We start from the raw sequence: 19386 nt of genomic DNA on the forward strand, positions 1-19386 counted from the left end.
AAGGACCTCTAGAATTATTAGAGGAAATATAGACAAAATTTGGAAATAATCAGCCCATCAAAAGATGTGACCCAAAGGGTGGTAATACAATACTTAAAGACCACATCGAAAGGTGAGAAATGATATAGAAGTGTGAGATTAATTGAGGAGGAAAAAGAGAGACCAAAACCATACTAAGGAGGAATAAAATGTCTCAAAATAAAGTGCATTCTTTTTAAGATGGTACCTTTAGCCCACACTTTAGTAGGATTATGAAGCAAGTCATACTCTTAGTAAAGGACAAAGAGAAGAAACAATGTCAAAATGAGAAAACCATCACCAAGATTAAGGATGCAAGCCTGAAAACCTAGGATCATAACTTCATTACCATGTAGAAGAGCATGAAAACAAAACCAAAAAATAAAATAAAAAACAAAGCCAAAATGATATTGAAGGTGTTAGTACTAAAGCCCAAATAAACTAGTTTAGTCTTTAGTTAAGGAAATTTCTCACCCACTAATATCATATTTGGAAGGATATTACAAAGTGAAAGAGATCACATAGGAAATGAAAGAGTATCATAAAAGAATTCATCCTTCAATTCTATCCCACTAACTTGAAAGCATAGAGAAAGATTATATTTCCTTGTAAACCATTTTTAGGTGAATTCAAATGGATTCTAGGAGAATTTTCTAGATAAGATAAGATATGGGGTAGATACATTGTATCCTACCTAATCCATCTAAAACCCTAATTTGGATGATGGATAATAAGTGGAAAAATATCCTAATTTCCTATTTATAGGAATGTCTAGTCATGAAGCAAAAGTGGTTGGTGTTATGTGTGAGAACCTAAGAAGGAGAAGGAATTAAGGGTTTTGCTTCATCAAGTGACCCAAGAGAAGAGTTTGTAATGGCATGTTAAGTAAGAAGGCTTAAGGAGATTAATGCTTGAAGCATGAGCAAGCTATTAGAGCTAAAAAGTATGAAATCCAAGTAGAATTGAGGTCTAAACTTAGATTTGTAATCTGCAAGAGAAGTTGTAAGTTGTATCAGATCAAAGCTCTACTATTACTCTCTAACAATTGTATTAGTCTAGAGTACATCCTTTGGATTAAGGTTGACCTAACAGTCATTTGAAAATCCTTTAATTGGGTTCCATTCCAAGTGAATGGCCTAATGTCCTCTAATAAGGCTCACTTCTAACAGGGTGATTGAAATCTATTAATTGAGTCACATTTAATAGTGGTCATTACAACCTTTAATAGTGTTGGCCTTTAACAAGGCATCACTTCAAAAGAGTGAAAAGGAGTAACATGTTACTAGTGGTTTTTCCCAAATTGGGTTTTTGCAAAAATCATTTGGTCAAGTGTGCTAATGAATGTGTTGTGTTTCATGCTTTACATTTCTACAAGTTAATTTGATAGAAGCATACAACTTTTAGTATTTACATAATGGATGCATGCATGGGTATGAATGTTTTATGGGTTCACTAAATTGTGAAAAGTTTTATTTATACATCTAGACCTTGGATACTTGATTCACCCCAGCCCAAGTTATTTTAAAAGTGATTTCAACAATCCAAGGGGATATATTGAGATTTATTTAATGTGTTGTCAGATAAGTTGCATGGATGAAAATCAAAATGAAACAAAGAGAGAGTTTCTCATGATAATTAAATTTTAGGACTGTATGGTAACTAGAAGTATTCTAGAGGTGTTTCCATCAATTTCAAAGAGGGATATTTTTGGAAACTATAATGAAAAAATTGTTATATTTTCATTGATGTGAAACCTATTGGTGAGACAGTTTTCTATCTAATACAAATTTTATATCTTTCTAATTGATGAAGAGGATTCAATAAGTTGTTCATAACTAAAGGATCTAGAGGAAAGGTTGAGTTGTAAAAAGGAAATTACAATGGATACTTGATTAGTTGGACTTGGACAAGATAAATTGATTGTTTAAATCATGTTACAAGTGGAGAAGATAGTAATGCTAAAGTATTCAAGATGTGATCAAAGAAAGACCAAATTCATAGGCTTGACTAAGTAATAGAGAAAAAGAATAAGGAATTTAAAATATATGTCAAGTGATGCTAGTATTGACTGAGTGCCAGAATAAGTTGAGTAGAATTAGTGTTGATCAAGCATCAATATTGACCAAGTGACACTATATTTACCAAGCAAGAAATTTAGTAATGGTCAAGTAACTCAATGATGACTGGGTGTCAAAAATTATTATTGGTCAAGGAACAACATTTCATCAGTTTGTGAGGAATCATAATTTCTAGTTGACTAAGTTGATTTCTTGGGATATGAAAAGTGTGTTGAAGATAAGGATTGATGATTTGATTCATTTAATTCTAGGAGAGGATTAGGTAAATGACCTAAGGAATAGATTGCTAGAGGAGTTTCTAGGAAAGAAGAGGATAAACAAGATGACAATTAGGTTCATTGTATGTGGTGAATTTAATCAAAAACCCTAAGATTTGCAGTGATGATTAAGTGACAAAAGATTAGAATTACCTATTTAAGGAGGTTATAAGGTATAACCTACAACATATTTCTAAATTTGTGTGTATGGTTGCTTGTAAAGTTGGAATAGTTGCTCATGTTATTAACTGGTGAATCTAAGCAAAAGGCTAGGAAGAATTGAGAAGAGTGATTGCTTGAAGGGTTGCCAAGAGAATCAAAGATAGAGATGAAAATGGAGGCTAGTCAGTGAATCATTGCATGAATAGCCAAATAAAAATCTAATTTTTTAAAGTGAGTTGTACTTGATTGATCAGAATATCATTAATACTTTCTAACCATTGGAAATAGTATTAGAAATCCTTAATCAAGTTTGACCTAACAATCATCTATAAATCGTTTAACTAGGTGACATTCTACTAAAATGTTCTAAAGTCTTATAACAAGGTCACTTCTAATAAGGTGATTAAATCCTCTAACTAGGTCACATTTAATATTGTGTATTATAATCTTTAACGAGGTTGTCTCTTAACATGGCTCACTTCAAGAGAGTGAAAATTGGTGACATGTTGTTGGTGGTTTCCCCAAATTAGGTTTCCATGTTAAATCTTAGTGTCAAACTTCTGTGGATGTTATTATGGTTTTTTATTCATTACATTTTTACATTCTATAATTTTTTAATTTAGGATGTTGAACTACTAGTTGATGTTACCATACTTTATAGTAGAGAGCGAGCAATGGAATGATTAGATCTGAAGTTGTTTAAATGATTGTTTGTTTTGTTTGTTCAATTAGTAAATCTATACCTTAGGTAACTAATTAACACCCCCCCCCTTGCCCCCCCTTAGTTATTCTAAAACTTATAATAGGAAATGTGCCTCTTGCATAAGAGATTCATGGTGAAGACACAATTCCTTTTAGAAAAAGAATGTCACATAATAATAAAAATGTGACTGTGCTAAGGAAAGTGGATCCCTAGAAAAAGAGAGATAGAGAATGTACAAAAATACCTTGCCTTCCCAATGCTCAAGGAGTGAAAGGTGATAGTGAATAGAAACTATTCATAGGATTAACCAAGAATAGAGGAAGAAAATTAGATCATCTATATGGAGTATCACAAAGGATCTACAAGGCATTTTGTATCACATCCTTAGGTCTAATCTTTAGTTTGTTTTCTTACCATTACCACTACTAGAATATTTTGACATGGGAGACTTGTAATAAGTATTTTAAATCCTCTAATAAGGAATCTCCAAGATAGAGAACCAAATCCTTTAACAAGGTAGCCTTAGTAGGCTATCATAGTCCTAATGGATTATATGTATCTCTAACAAAGACAAGTTCTAAGAAGGAATAGTTGTAAGTCTTTAATAGGGCACCCAAAAGGTTAATGGGTATATTACTCCCACTATTGTTTTCAACCTCATAATAGGAGTTTCCACATAAACATATTTGTTTCATTAATGTATGCATCCTTGCATAATCTTGTATCATCTTAGTGCATTCTTTTGTTATTTCCTTGACTATTAAAGAGTTAGTAACAAGTTGCATGGTTAAACTATCTGCATTGACCTATAGAATTTATAGAATTAAATGTATTGATTCATTGCCCCTCTCAATATTGATTGGGACCAATAATTAGTATCACAGTATAGATCCTAATAGCTACAAGCCTAAAAAATTGAGGGAAGATTAGATGGTAGCCATGATGTATAAAAAATAGTTTGACAAAGCTCTAGACACTGTTGAAGATCTAAAAGACAAGTTGAGAGAATATTTAGCTAAAAGAAAGAAGCTAGTGAAGAAGTTGGGAGAAAGCCAAGAGATAATAGAAAAATTTGAAGAGAAAAGTAGTTTTGATGAATCAAAAGGATGAATCTCAAAAATAATGACTAAAAATAGGAAGTTGACCAAAATGATCAAAACCTTGAAAAACGAACAAGAATGGGTAATAGGAAGAATTGGCAAAGTACAAGATGAAAAAGGAAATTCCATCTTAGCAAGAGATCAAGCCTATGAGGAACTCAAAATGGCTCAAAAAGAAAAGCAATAAGCTAAAGATTTACTAAAGGAAAAAGAAAATGAGATAGCCCTAATAGAAGAAGAACATTGATATATCACATAAGAATATAGTGTCCTACAAGAGCACTATCTTGACAAAACTGAACAACTAGAAGTTCTAAGTGAAGAAACCAAAAGGATGGATGAATAAGTTCATCAATTGATGGATGAACTTAAGAATTCCAAAGAAGAAAATAAAAAGTTGAAGAAGTCAAATGAAAGCACCAAGAAGCTAGAAGAGAAGAAAAGAACTTAGAGGAAGACCACTAACTCAACTAGTCTATGATTCGAAGGGACCAATACAACTAAGAAAGAGGAATCTTCAAAAGGAAAAGACCCAAACTCCAAAATGAACAAAAGAATATTGAAGAAAGTTATGTCACCAATCAAACCTGCATGATTTTTTATTGTAAAATAGGAAACAAGTCAAATGTGTATTGGCATAGGAAAGATGTTACTAGTACTCAAGATGCCTATAGAGGATACTATAATATATTTCATTGGTATGGTCATAGTTTACATGAGTGCATCGATTATGAAAATGAAACAAGATAATAATTTTATTGATACCATTATAATAGGTATGGTCATAATACCAAATATTATAGATTGAAATCCCAATCATATTGATCATCCCCAAAGTTGGGGGGATACACTACAAGTAAGTGTGAGAGACCAATTTATTTCACAAGTGGTAATGATAGTGGCCTATCATTTCATTGCAAGCTAAAGGAAGGTCACATAAGCAACACTAGACCTTAGAAAAATATAAGGACATGTTACAGATGTCCCAAGATAGGTCATATTGCCAAGGATTGTTCACCAAGTGTAAACGCAAACAACAATATAATGGAAACAAATTAGGAAAAGAAAATACCATTGATATTGAGCAAGTTGGAATAGAATTTTCCAAAGTATAGACCAAGAAAAGGTCAAAGAATATTGAAGTAAATATTAGAAAATTAGTAAGCTCATAGGTAACTAGTGAGACTTACCAATCAAGTTAAGCTACCAAATCTTAAGAGGGTTAGGAAAGTTGTGAAACCCCTCCTCTAAAGCACTTGAAAAAATAGTCCTATTCAATATATGTCTTCCTATATGATATTAGAGTGTATTAGAAGAGTGGCATAAGGCTTTCAAATGGGTACATGTTCCTCACTATATTTGATAGGAAATGTACTCACACATATATGTTTAGGTCCTTACTATAATTTGATAATAATGTATTTCTAAATAGTGGCTAATAGGGTTTTGAGTATTCTATTATTGCATATTGGTATTCCATAATTTTTTTGGGTTGACAGGTGTGAGGTTGTGTTTCACGTCATTATAACATTTCAGTGATTTTCATAATAGACCCCCTATTAGATACCATAGGTTATTATGTTGATTTTAGAACCTATAATTTAATAAATTATGATATTTCATGCTTACTTAGAGAAAATTGATTTATATGGTAATTTTGGCCATAACTATCTAACCTATACCTTTATGATGATTGTTAAAAAAATATAGAGAAATTTTTATTATGACAAAAAAAACTTATATCATAACTTAATGTTAGATGTTAGAAATAAATTAATGTGCTCAATAAAACTTATGAGGATAATTAGGATAAGATACTATATTTCAATATTATGGTTAGAATTGGTCAACTATGAGGGAATGTTAATTTTAGAAGGTAAATGTTTGAATGAGGTTACCATCATATACTATATATGCTTGATAGTTTTATATGATTATTTGATGATGGGAATTTAATTCGACTTTAATTATAATCGATAGGTGCATTAGATTTCATATGCTTTATGAAAGTTATTTTTTTTTCCTTTATATGTCTTAAGATTGATTATTGAACCTATAACTATGTGTATGGTTTGATTAATTAAATGATCCTTTTGGTTATCCACCCTATTTTATTATTCTATTTGTATTTGTTGTTAATTAGATCCATTTATTGACACATTATGGAGAAATGATTTGCATAGATATTATGATTATGAAAATATTCTCTATATAAATTTAATTGTAATGTGGCATTGAGTTATGTTATTATGAAATTTTTTTATTGTCATAAGGAATTTTAAAAGTTTCAATGCTATATGAATATGTTTATTCTATGGAACAAGAAAATGCAATCGGAAAAATTATGTGATGATAAATTAAATTAGATTATGAATTAATTATGCACATAATGTTATTCTCTACTATCATATATATTGTTTTCTTGAACTACTAATGCTTTGACCTAGTGTGTGGGATTTTAACCATGGAACCAAAATAGGAGAATCAAGTTTGAGCTAATGTGTCTAATGAAGATATATAAATCTCTTTGTATTGTGTTTATTTTGTAATTGTGGTTTGAAGTATGATTGTTCTAGATGTATTTTTATGTTTAGTATTTTGTTCCCTTTCCAAATGGACATGTCATGTGTAATTGTTGTAGTGTCAATTGACACAGTGAAAAGTAAAGTGTAAATGACATGGCCAAAGAAGGATTATTAAAAAATTGAAACCTAACCTATATTGGTAACCCTAAGTATCACCTATGTTAATCCCATCATTGAATGACCCGTGATTTGCCTCTTGAACCCATAGGTGGGTTAGACGTGGGTTTTTGGAGGGTTATAAGAGACCCTAAAAGGTAGCTAGGGATAAAATAACCTACCCTACTTATGGAACCTTGGGTTGGGGGGTGTTTTCTATTTAAAATGGTGTCCATTCTTTATTTATGATCCTTTATAAAAGAGTACCTTTGAAGAGTGATGGAAATTAAAGTGTAAGGAAGTCATACCCCACACTATACCTATAGTATTTATTCCATTTATGAAGGGTGTTACAAGGAGGAGTTATGAGAGTAGGAGACCCATACCTCATTAATGAGAGTTAGATGGGAAGGGGGGAGGACCCTTTTTAGGGAGAATTTGGTGACACATTTGGGTGTTCACCCACTCTCCAAACTTGGAGACATCTAGGAGATTAGGGAGATTTGAAAATATAAAGTTGTTTGAAGATTGGTAGGAAGCCTTAAGCTTAGATTTTAGGTTGGTTATTTCACTACCCTTGTTATGTAATTTGCATGTTCTTTTTTTTATTATGTATTTTTTAGAAAGATGTTGTAAGAGTGCAATGTTATATTTGTAATGTTTATGTAGTATTGATGATGGATTAAATTAGTCCTTGTGAAGTCTCTTTTTGTAAATGAATGTAACTATAATGTTTTTTTGTTTTTTTTTTGTGTTGCTATGAATCTTGTAATGTTTGGTGTATATGGAACACTCACCCTTGGGAGGGTAGAGTAGCCTGGGGTGAAAGGTTTCTAACAAACCATTATGTGAAGAACCTCTCTTGTGTAGGAGAGAGAAAAAACATGGATGAATGGGCTCCATGTTGCCAAAGTTGTTTTAAATATTTGGGGGTGATAAGGGTTGATGTGAATTGGGGATGATAAGGGTTGATGTGAATGAAAACTAAAGATGGAAGTTATTTGTATATTGGCCTTGTTGAAGAAACTTTGTTTATGTTTAACTTTTGGCTTTCTCCATATGGATACTTGGTTCACCTTCACCCCATTTTTGGGTCTTAGATAGACCCTTTGTGAACAAACCTTGGGTCGGAGTTTTGTGTAATTGTTTCTTGTTCTACTTATGTTGTGTGTATGTTTGGATGTCACCTATTCAAACTTGGTTCTCCTAGCTCAGGGGTGGCCTCGTAAAGGCCTAGGCTAGGAGGTGAGTATTCCATGAGAATGTATGATATTTTATCATAGGTCTTAAGTGGAAAAATGGATTTTGGAAAAAGTATGGAATAACAATCAAGTTGGCTTGCTTCATGTTAAATTGGGTTAAAAGCTTTGTGTACCAAGTCTTCAAAAAAAGTGTAATTTGCATTCATGTGTAAATCCATAAAATTTGGACATAATATGTTAAGAGGGGACTATTCTCATGTGTTATTTTACTCTATTGTTTATATGTTAAAAGAAGGAAGGGACATTGTATTCATGTCATATAAGTCCAACTAGTTAAATCTTTTAATTGGTAAATCTATTTGAATGTTACTAGGCTTCTATGAAGTAAAGAAAATCAAAGTTTCTACTTATTTTTATCCTTGCAACAATAAAAGGAAGAAGCAATTGGAGATGTTGTATAATATTGTAAAAGTTCTCAAGAAAGTTTATTTTTCTCAAATGAAAGAGAGATATGTATTTTATAATTGGATTTAGTAGTTGATTAATGTAAGGAAGAAAGAAATTTGAATATTCTTATATGTAATGATGCTACTTTCTTATCTTAATAAATTATTCTATTTGAAAATGTAAGTAGATTTTAAAACCATATAAATGTTGCACTTAATCATGTTTTAATATAGATCCATTATGTCCTTTATGTATTATTTCAGTTTTGACTTACACATTTAGTTCTATTTTTTAGAATACATGCATATTATTGGAAGAATAATTTAATTTAAAATAAATCAAAATTATATCACTTCATATGTGTTACATATAAGTAAGCATTTGTTTTTTAAATTAAAAAATAAAAATAAAAAATTGAATGGTGTTTTGTCTTTAAAAAGTTGGGCATGACAGAAGTAAATTTAGTCTTACACTAATTGTAATGATCCCCTCTACTAGGTCAATTTACAATGATCTTTTAAATCCAACCAGGATTTTTTAGAATATTCCTAGTAGAATTAATCATTCTCAAACTTGTAAATATCATCACTAAATATTATTATTAATTTTGGATAACTTCCATAATCCCCATATACCAAATCCCATGATGGATGGTATATTTATAGTTGCTTGAGTTTGGAAATGATCTGCATGGGGCTCTCTTACCTATATGCACACTCCCTATCCACTATACACTAATACAAGAGATCTTATAGACTTATCAAAAAATTATTAATAGTATTAATTATGATTGTATTAGACTAAAAATTATGCACCTTCATTAACTTGAAAACAAGATATAATATTAAAATTTAGACAAAATCCCTCTATGATAATATTAAACACTTCTTGGGTATGTGCATGATCATGGTCAACCAAACTATGCTCTTAAGTGGCAATAAAACATTAGAAAATCAAGGTTTTGTCAACTTGACGTACAATTTTCTACTTGTTATTAGCTTTATATCAAAAAGTTGAGAGAATAGAATCTCTAGGAAATTGAATCTAGTTTCTAAACTACTAGGACTTATCTCAAAAAAAAAAAAATTGATTGTTCAAAATTTTGAATTTTAATGTAATATTACAAAACATTTAGAACAAAAATAAGAAGTAGACGTATGTCTAACCACCTTAATCAAAATCAAATGATAATATTTTTAAATAATTTTGTAGATATAAGAAGTAGACTCATGCCTGGATGTGACACATATTTTTGGGTTTTTTTATTCTAAATAAATAATAAATAATTAATTTTTGACTTTAGTATTTTTGGAATTTAAAAACTCTCATGTCTGATGACCTTAACTAATTGAAAACTCTATAAAATTTAATTTTTCACTTTTTTCCCTTATAGTGGAAGAAACATAGAATGTGATACATCTTTTGGATTTAAAAAATGTTTTACCATTTGAAAGTTATAGTTATTTTTCAAGTAGTGTGTTAGTCAACACTTTATACGTAACTCTATTAGAAAATAAGTAGTAATTACTTACTAAACTCATAATTTGACAAACCTTACATTTATGGAAAGATAAGAACATTCTTAAGAAACACTTTTCATTTCATCAAATTTTGGCCAAAAAAAAGTCGTCAGCTACATGTTTGAAGTAAAAATCACATAAAAATTGGCCAAAAACACAATTTTAGGATTTTTAAAAGTTGACCATATAGGGTTGGTATCAAAAGATATGATAGACCATATAAAGATATGAATTGTTTTCATTTAGTATTAGGGTGGGTGGGGAAAAAGTTGGAATAAATTTTGAAATGGTTTGAGGCATTGCAAAACTACATATTTGTCAGATCGTCACTTTTTGGCACACCATGATCCTACACATACCCTCTTACCAATAAATAAATAATAATAAAAAATAAATATATATGTATATGTTATTAATCCATACATATAAGTTTTTCATTTCACATCAGTTATATAGAAACATATTAATTTACCATTTGTGTTATTTCATAAATCTTTCTTTATTACTACCTAATGATATTGAAATAGTTTATATCAAAGAATTTTCTCTTAATCAAAACAAAATTACAAGTCTTTCAAGCAAGGCAGAAAATGCAAAAAAGGTAGAGAATAAACATTTTGAATCAAGCAACCTCCTCACCAAAATTTTGTTAAGGAAAATTTCCCTAGCATCTCACACCCAAGAAGGAAGGTTCATTCGATATCACTGAAGCCTAGATGTTGCACTCAAGTAGGGCCTCTTCCCATACAAACCTACAATAGATTTGAGATCTTAGCCTCTCTACAGGTTGATAGAAATAAAGAATCATTAGAGGAAAGGAGAGACAACTTCACATCTCTTGTCAAGCTCCATGAAGCTAGGGATAGAGAAATTCTTAAAATACAAGCAAATCTAACTTAAAATATCAGAGAACCTGAAGAAATTGAAAAAGGATGGCCACTAGTTCTCAAAAGAATAGATAGAACCAAAAGGGAATAAATTTCTTGGGTAGAGATTGATCCAAAACCATAGGAAGGGAATGGGGAGGAATTGCAATTTAAGAAACAATGGGAATTTTTTAGTATTATGGAGTATGTAGGAAAATCTAATCTACTACATGTCCCAATCCTATCTAAGTCCATGGAAGGAGTGAATAATGGTATAACATGTGTTAATATGCCCCGACCAAAAAATATATCTCTAGCCATTATAATTCCAATTGGCTCTAAGAAACCCAGCATCCCCTATAGTTTAAATCATATCAAGGAATCTAGAAATATTAATAGCCTAGCTAGAAGCTCTAAAGCATATATCCCACCATACAAAAAATTTGTGAGAACTAGGATAAATTGCTAATTCAAGTTTCAATAAAATCATCCTTAATAGTTTACCTAAAGTAGAGACCCTAATTGCTAACTAGAATCATCACACAGATATCTAGATAGTAAGTAACAAATTTAGCGAGGATAGATGCTAGGAATGTTTATTTAAAATTAGGAGTTTATGCATTCTGGAGTGGCTAAAAGAATTAATCCTAAAACTAGTAAGAATTTTAAAGGATATATGCAGGGACCAAGTAAGTATTTCTACTTATACCAAGTGTTTGTTGTGTTTACATTTTCTAAATAAAGAAATTAGGAATGAATTGGTTTCTATTTTGTATTTCTTATATAAGGGACATTCATTAAAATTCATAATATGGGAACCAAATTGTAATGAAAAAAAAAAAGGAAAATATCATGCTCCTACTTTGTTTGAATGCAAAAAAATTCCTCTAGAATTAAATAATATTCAAATTATCAACAAAATAGATAAAGATTTAGGTAACCTCATTGGTATTGAATTATATTTCAATACATCTAATAATATCAAGTTTTTCATGGACATAGAGTTAGGGTAGAGGGACCTTAATACTAAGAATATTATCACAAATAAATCTATTTATAATCTTACCTTCACTATAAATGAACCAAAAATCAAAGGTATCATTATAATATATTCTAAATATAATACTTATCAAACCAATAATATCACAAACCTAAAAGAAGTATGTAGTAGTATCTATGCTTCAAGAAAAAGATTAAAGTATGAAAAAGAAAAGGAAATAAAGAAGGATGGACATATAAGTACACAAAGGGAAGAAGGGAGCTAATCAAGAAGTAACAAAAGAAGAAGAAGTAAGTACTAGGGAATCAAAGAAGAAGAATTCATTTATTGAAAAGAAAAGATCAAGGCAATAAAAGGAAAACCAAGAGAAGACAAAGAGATTAGAAGAGAAAGGAAATGAGATCAAGATGTATATGGATATGCAATACAAACAAGAAGAAGAAGAAGAAGAAGAAAAAGAAGAAGAAGAAGAAGAAGAGGAAGAGGAAGAGGAAGAAGAAGAAGAAGAAGAAGAAGAAGAAAAATGGTGAGTTAGAGAAATAATGAATTCTTATTGAAAGTGGAAATTTTCATAGTATCCTAGTCAACACTAAAAGAGAGGTCTAAGGCTATAAAAAATGAGAACAAAGGACATCATCCAAAAAAGGAGGACACACAACCTCAAGAACTAGCAAAAGGAAATGGGCTAATTTGTGAAATAAGTTGTAAAAGGGCAATCAGAGTTTAGACATTTGAAGTCTAATAATAACCTAGAAAATATGGACCAAAAAAGTGGATAGTGTAATACCTCAAAATTGGCACATTGTCATGCTAAACCAATTATGGTCTATCTAATCAATCCTACACCCTATTTTACTAGGTAAATCTGATTTTGATTATTGCTACTTGACCTAAGTGTTAAATGTAGAAAAATGCTAATTGTTTGAATAATTTTAGAGTAAATTGGGGGGGGGGGGGGGGGGGGTGGTGAATCAGTTATCCAAGGTTCAGATATATAAATAAAACTTTTCATAGCTTAGTGAACCCATAAAACATTTATCATCATGCATGCATCCATAAGATTATGCAATCACTTAAAACTTGCATGTTATTGTCAAATCAATTTGTAGAAATGTAAACATGAAGCATAATATATTCAAAACACATTTGACACAATGATTTATGTGGAAACCCAATTTAGGAAAAATCACCAGTAACATGCTACTCTTTTTCACTCCTTTGAAGTGATGTTCTATGAAAGACCAACCCTATTAAAAGTTACAATACAGACTATTAAATGTGACCCTATTAAATGATTTTAATCATCTTATTAGGAGTGAGCCTTGTTAGAGGACTTTAGACCATTCACCTGGAATGTCACCTAGTTAAAGGATTTACAAATGACTGGTAGGTTAACCTTAATCTAAAGGATTTACCCTAGACTATTAAAATTATTAGAGTAACAGTAAGGCTTGATTTGATATCAAATTACAAATTCATTTTCAGATTACAAATCTTTTTTTTAGTCCTCCATTCTACTTGGCCTTTACACATTTCATCTCTGATAGCTTTTTCATCATTAGAGCATTCATACCCTTAAGCCTTCTTTCTTAACATTCCAATGTAGACTCTTCTCTTATGTCACTTAATGAAGCAATGCCTTTGACTTCTTGTCTTCCTTAGGTTCTCTCATATGACAACCCTTTCTTCTTACCAACCATCCCTATAAATAGGGATTGAGATCTTTTTCTGTTCATTCTCCATCATCCAAATTAGGGTTAGGATATATTAGGTAGGATTCAATGAATTTAATCGTCATTCCATATCACTTCTAGAAACTTCTCCTTCAATTCTCTTTGAATTCACCTCAAAATGGTTTACCATGAATTTTGTGCTACTAGCTCATCAATCTTATCTTCCACTTGGTTCACATAATCTAGGAAAACAAACTTTTTGGCTTAGATCCATTGAATTCATGATCTTTTAAGTAATGTAGCCACTCACCATTGACTTTCTTCTAATGCGTGACACACACTACATTTCTTAGCATCCACTATGGAATCACTCAGCATGAACTAAAGTTTACTAGTTGTTGACATTAACTAAACTTTACTTAACATCCACTATTTTTCTCGGCACCTACTACCCACTTGGTCAAGCTCTGTAGACAAAATTTGTTTTACTTATTCTTCTAAACTTGCTTAGTATAACTAGCCTTTGTAACCTTAACTAGGTTATCAATACATCATGTTATCACTATCTTAGCCAATTCTTGTAGTCCTTTACATAACATAACTCAACCTTTCCTCTAGGTGTTATTTTTACATCTTTTGATCAAATCCTCTTCATTAATCAAATCAGTGATAGTACATAAATCATATAAATAGTTGTCTTACCAAAAAATAACAAGTTCGACATTAGTGAAAAAATAATGATTGAAACAATTTGCTCTCAATAAATTTCCTTCAACAATCTCCCTCTATTGCATTGATGGCAAACCAAACTAATCAACAAAATTGACTAGTTTAAAATAGCAAGACTCACAATATATAAAAAAGAAAAGAATTCCTTGTATTGAAATCTCTCCCTCTATTAGCAACTTTCATCTTCTCAGTAGCTTACAAAACTCTTTTGAGTCATCCTTATAATTCCTAAAGAATTACTTCTTATATCTCCCTTCTACAATTATCTCCCTCTTACTAGGTAGATGTCAAGATTTTAGATTTCTCCCTTTTTGTTCAATCTTCAATCTCTTGTATTTCTCCTAATCAGTAACTATCTTCCTCTTTCTTGTTTTTCCCTTTGATTACTAAATCTCCCTCTAGGATTAGTTTAATTCATTCTTGTATTTCTCCCTCCTTGAAAACAATGCTAAAGACCTATCATCTTAATATGCAAATATGATCTTCTTCAATTTCTCCCTCTATCACCTTACTTGTGATTGATTTGTAGCTTCAAATCTTTGATTACTTTAGGCAACTCCTAAAGTACAATCCACTACATCAATTTGTAATATATTAAAATAAACTTATTTGATGTAGAGTACTCCTTTTGTTACTTAGATAGCCTTTTATAGGGGTATTACCCCTAGTTTACCTCTTATATACTCATAAGCATCCTTAGGTAGAGCTTTTGTGAAGATATCAGCAATTTGTTTTTTTTGCATTAACATATTCCATCTTCACCTCTTTATCTTGAACTAGTTCTCTCAAGTAATGCTACTTGATTGCAATGTGCTTTATCTTTGTGTGCATCGCATGATTCTTTGATATGTTTATAGCACTTGCATTGTCATAATAAAGTATCATCGGTTCTATGATCTCTTCCTTCATACCTTTGAGTAGCTATTTGATCCATACAATGTTTGTACAACTTACAGAAGCAACAATATATTTAGCTTCAATAGTAGATTGTGAAGTGTAGTTTTGTTTCTTTTTAGTCCATGTAACTAGCCTCTTGCCTAAGAAAAATGCTCCTCCACTACTCTAGCCCAATCAACATCAGTATGGGCTCTTAATTCAAATGTCTCATTTTTCTTATAGTATAGACCATATTCCTTTGTTCCTTATAGATATCTTATTATTATCTTTAGAACCATCAAATAATTCTCCCTAAGATTAGTGGAGAATCTTACAACTATCCCTATAGATAATGCAATGTTAGGTCTACTATGTACTACATATTGTAATTTGCCAATCATAGACTTGTATAGTGTTTGATTCACCTCATCTGAATCATCATTCTTTGATAATTTTTGTCTTGTCACTATAGGTGTACTTATTGGTTTGGAATCCTCCAATTCAAAAGTATGTAGTATCTCCTTAACATATTTTGACTGAGTGATGTATATACCATATTTCATATGATATACTTAAAAATCCACAAAGAATTTGATCTCTCCAAACATAGATATTTCAAATTCTTGCTTCATTTCATTTGAAAGCCTTACATAAATCATCTTGACCTCAAAATATGATATCATCAACAAAAATTTTAGATAAAAAAGTACATTTTCCTTTCTCTATCTTCATGTATAGATTTTTGTTATCACCAGTCATTTCAAATCCCATCTTTACAAGATACTTATGAAGTCTCTCATACCATGCTCTTGGTGCTTGTTTCAAACCATATAGAGCTTTGTGTAATCTATGTACCATGTTTTTATTATCAACATGAAAAAATCCTTTTGGTTGTTCTATGTAAACTTCTTCCTCTAATATGCTATTCAGAAATGTAGATTTTGTTGGATACAATTGTTTAATTGTGTGTTGTCTTTGATGTTACACAAATGTCATATTAGTCACTAGATAGACTCTACCAAGCTTAGTTGGTTAGGAAGGAAAAAGATAGAGTCTACCAAGCTCGAAAGGTTAGCAAAGAAGGTTTACAGTGTCTACGGAGAATTCTTAGGCTTTAACTTGTGTATTCAGTCACTATCGAGCTTTCAAGGTTAGCAAAGGAAATTTAGTCGCTATTGAGAAAACTTCGTCATCAAGAGAAAGTAGTGCAGGAAATAGTTCTAACTAAGCTTTCATGGACAATGAAGGAAATTTAGTTGTTACCGAGTTAAGTTGGCAGCCAAAGGATTTTGTAGATTTTGCAATGTTAACCGAGTTAAGATGGTTAACTCAAAAAATTATTTTTGGAAGCAATATTTACCGAGTAGGGTCAGCCAGTGAAGAATTTCATTGTTCTATGAAATAAAGTTTATTTGTTTAAAGTAATATTTGTAGCTAACTGATGTATGGTTTATTGGTAAATATAACTTATGAATGAGTTGATTTTATAGTCTAAATGGTATATATATGAAGTCAAGTTGCAAATTCTAAGTGTAAGTGATGGATTTGATGTAATGTGAATGAGAAGGAAGATTGATTATTGAAAAAGAAAATTTTGAAGGATGATCAGAGATCATTAAGGAGCAACAAATTTATATTTGATCAAAAGGGATCTAATAGTGCAGAATAGAGATCTATAATCAAAAAATTTAGTTGCATCTTATTCAGATTAATTCATTGTTACTTTCTAACCATTTTAGCAGTGATTTCAAAATCTCTTAATAGAGTTGGTTTAACAACCATTTTTGCAAATCCACTAATAAGGTGACAGTTTAGTTGAATTGTTTTAAAGACCTCTAGCAAGGCCACTCCTAATAGGTTGATTAAATCCTCTAACAGGGTCACACCTAACAATGTGTATTGTAACCTTTAACAAGGTTGGCTCCTAATAGGGCTCACTTCAGAAGAGTGAAAATTGTAGCTAGTTACTTGGTGGTTTTTCCCATATTGGGTTTCCACATTAAATTTGGTGTCTCTCATGTTCATTTTATTTTCTTTTGCATGCATGTATGCTTGAAGATTAGCAACAAGTTAATTTACTGAGTTATATCATATGTTTTTTAGTGTTTACCGAGTATCAGCAGTAACTAGTTATTTAAGACATCTAAGGGATCTATGGATTTGTTTTTGTAGTAACTGATTCACCCCCCCTCTCAATTACTCCATCTATAATCCAAACAATTGGTATCGGAGCTCTTGGTGCTTTCAGAAAAATATTTCAAAGATCTAAGCTAAAGATTAGGATGTCTTACAAGAGAGAAATTCCAAGACTTAACAGGGACAACTTCTCAACATGGCAGGGATTGATGAGACTTCATTTGGCTTTTATTGGTGATTCAAGATTGAAGTACCTTGATGAAAAATATGCATAACCTATTGGTACATTATCTATCAATGATATTTTTGAAAAGAAGACTCACAACAACATGATGATAGATATAACATTTGCTCTGAGTTATGAAGAATTTGATGACATCAAGGATTGCAAAACTGCCTTTGAAATATGGAACAAGCTGAAAGAGATCTATGTAAGAGATGATAATGTGAGAAGAGCCAAAGTAGAAATTTTGAGAGGACAATTTGATCAAATGAGGATGAGAGAGGATGAAAACATTGCAAAATATGTTGAAAGAGCTAAAGCATGTGTTAGTGCAATCAAAGCATCTAGAGACGATATCAAGGAGGAGACAGTTATAAGTAAAGTTCTTAGAACTCTATTTCCTATTTATGCAATCAAAGTCTCTTCAATTAAAGAAAGAAGATGTGAAGTAAATCATAAGATAAATTTAGAGGCCATAGTTGGAAGATTGACTGCATTCGAGCTAGACAACTATGCTAATTATGTTCTAGCTACCAAGAACATTGAATCAACATTTGAAGCCAAGTTTTCACTTAAAGAAAAAGGAAAGAAGATAAAGGATCCTCAGTTAGGTAGTGATGAAGAATTAGAATAGAGTTCAGATAGTGATCTTGAGGTGGTTGAAGCTCTACTAGCAAGGAAATATTCAAGAGGCAAAGGGAAATACAAAGGTAAGGTTCCTCTAATCTATTTTTCTTGTGAAGATATTGGACATATTGCTGCTAGGTGCCCAAATAAGTAGAAAAAGGATGAGAAGAAAGGTCACAAGTGCAATGGAAAGAAAGACTTCAAATCATTCAAGGATAAAGGTAAGAAAACATATTTCATGGCTAAAGATTCTATTATTCTGATGATGAAGAAGAACATGAAATTGTTTACATTGTTGTAAAAGATGAGTCTGATAATGATGAAGAAATGGCACTCATTTCTCATATGAGTAGAAATGATACATGGATTATAAATAGTGGTTGTTCTCATCACATGACTGGTGATAAAACTAAGTTTGAATATTTTGAAGACTGTGATGGTGGCAGTGTAAGATTTGGTAACAATGAACCTTGTTGTATAAAAGAAAAAGGAAGAATCTTATTGACCAGGGAACTTGTATGTGATAATGCATATTGGGTAAACGGACTAAAGCACAATCTGTTGAGTGTGGAACAACTACTCAATAATGGATTTAAAGTAGATTCATGCATGGAAAAGCAAGACTGTTGGATGGAAAAGGTAAGCTGATTGGATTAGGCACTAAAAAAAAAGGTAACTTTTTTTATCTTGAACTTGGTGAATGTTCATGTTTTATTGCTCAAGTTGAAGAAAGTTGGTTATGGCATAGGAGGTTATGTCATGTAAACTTTGACAACTTGGTAAAAATAAGTAAATTTAGGAAAGTAAGAGGCATTCCTAACATAAAGAAACCTGATGTTGGTCTATGAAAGAATTGTCAAATTGGCAAAATGGGAAAGACTAGCTTTAAAAGCAAGAACTATCAGTCTGAAGAAATTCTAGAAATTGTGCATACTGATTTGTGTGGACCTATTGGCATTGAAAGTTATACTGGTGAAAAAAAATTCATTCTTTTTGCTGATGATTATTCAAGAATGTTGACTATCATGTACCTAAGAGATAAATTAGAAGCATTTGAAAAGTTCAAATGGTATTTGGCTAGAATAGAA

This window comes from Cupressus sempervirens, chromosome 5 (genome assembly GCF_028749045.1).
Source record: "Cupressus sempervirens isolate cs-2001-9-10 chromosome 5, ASM2874904v1, whole genome shotgun sequence".
NCBI lineage: Eukaryota > Viridiplantae > Streptophyta > Pinopsida > Cupressales > Cupressaceae > Cupressus > Cupressus sempervirens.